This window comes from Onychomys torridus, chromosome 2, assembly GCF_903995425.1.
Source record: "Onychomys torridus chromosome 2, mOncTor1.1, whole genome shotgun sequence".
NCBI classification, from domain to species: Eukaryota; Metazoa; Chordata; class Mammalia; order Rodentia; family Cricetidae; genus Onychomys; species Onychomys torridus.
Genome location: NC_050444.1, coordinates 161394678 through 161396777, shown reverse-complemented (window position 1 = coordinate 161396777; position 2100 = coordinate 161394678).

Here is a 2100-nt window from a genome sequence, read left to right as displayed (position 1 = left end):
ACATGCCGGGGCTGGCCTTTGTTCTGCCTTCTAGGTTTGCTCACCTGGAGATGATGAAGATGAAGAGGAGGGAGGAGGGGAAGGTGGGGGGGTGCTCTTTGGAATCTTGAATTTTCAGAAAGGGTAGGACTGGTTTCAGAACTGCAGCCTGATGGCCAGAGCTGAGGCGACAGCCTGCTGGGCTTCAGACAGGTGCTTTCTCCTGGATGGCTGGAGGTAGAACAGTGAGAAAGAGGACAGCTCCTCTCTGCCCACCAGCAAATTCTCAACAGTTTGGGAAGCACCTGTTTTTGCATTTCTGCTAAAAAGAAAAATTTCAAAACACGAAACATAGACAGTCCACTAAGTGTTAGTTTTATCCTGAGGTGTCTTCAGGTCCTAAAGTTTGTGCCCCCACCTCTGTGTAAGCCAATATCATCTAAGATTGAGGCAGGGGTTTAATTGAGAAAGTTCCAGGAGAGAACGCACTTTAAATGCAGATATAGTTAAAGAGCTCATTCCGCTATAACCCACAGGGGATTGCTCAGAACAGACACACCGAGAGACAGCAGAGGGTGAGGGGGATGTAGGTATTCTCAGGCTTTGAATTTATTATAAACTCAAGAGTATGAGAAAGGACAGTGAAGGAGAAAGTGCACATGTGCGTCTGTCTGTCTGGGTGCCTGTGCGCCGATGCACACACATGCATACATGCAGGAAGGTAGAGTAAAACTCCTCCTTTAAACAGCCTGCTCAGTAGCACCAACTCTGTATCTGCTTCAGTTCCAGGGTAAGAGACCAGGAGGGGCTCCTCCGCAGCCTGCAGCCTGCCTGGGACACAGCCATCATGGTACAGTGCACCATGGCCAACCGGCATCACCTTGTGCTGGTACCCCTCCCACCTTCCTAGCTTGCAGGCTCTGTACACCATGAGCTATGCTGGAGGATACAGCCCAGGACCACCCACAACCAGACTGCCCCACCCTCTTCTTCCTCGCTGCACTCCTTCCTGACTGAGGGGAGGGAGGCTGCCGAGACCCCTGAGGTGTCATAGCAGAAGGGACTCAGAAAGAACATAGCCGAATCTTTCCCCTTTGTGGGTAGGAAGTGTGAGACTTGAGAATTGACAGAATGCCCTCAAGGTCACTTGGCCAGTGACTTGCAGCCTGAATCAGACCCTGCATCTTCGGGTTCTTGGTCCTGTAGAATTCTTGCTGCTCCTATCATCAGACCCTTGAATGAGCAATCTGCCTTGGCTGTGACCTCAGATGACCTTGACAGTTACCTCTGCTATGCTACGCAGATTTCTCCTGTAAGTGATGTGATCAGTGACATGCAAAGAGTCCAAGAATTATATCTCTCTGAAAGCAGGAAAGATTCAAGTATTTGTTCTATGACCGAAGGTGGCCAGAAGCATGGTGATCCAAAGCCACATTTCTTTAGTTCCCACCACATGTGAAACGCACAATGTTGTCTACATTTGTTTCTAAAATTGAGCACAAACATGGAGGCATACAGCAACAGAAATGTGTGACCCATAGGTGCTGCGGATGTGCGTCAGTTGTAGAGGGCTTGCCTGACATACAAAAATGTATGATCTCCCATTTCAAGAAACCAAAATCTGAAATGGAGGGGTGGATAGGGTAGCTTCGTTCAGAGGTCTTGAGTAAACTGAGATCCAGCCTCTCTCCAGCCCAGAGGCTCTCTCCAGCTGGTAGACATAGCCCTCCTGCCTTATCTTCCCTCAGCCTCAAGACAGGGTTTCTCTTTGTAGTCCTGCTCTGTAGACCAGGCTGGCCTTGAACTCACACAGGTATCTGTCTGTCTCTGCCTCCTGAGTGCTGGGATTAAAGGTGTGCCACCACCGTGCCCTCCTGTTTATCTATATCAGTACAGCCCCCTCTTGTCTGACCCCTACCTCTTTCCTTTTATAATGGGGTTTAAGGCTATCCTAATCCAAGATGATCTCATCTCTAGGTCCTTCACTTTTTTAAAAAAGTTTTTATTATTTTTGTGTGTATGTGCATATCCTTGCATGAGTTTACTTACACTATGTGCATGCAAGAAAGAGCCCCCAGAGGTCAGAAGAGGGCATCAGATCCCCTGGACCTGGAGCCACAG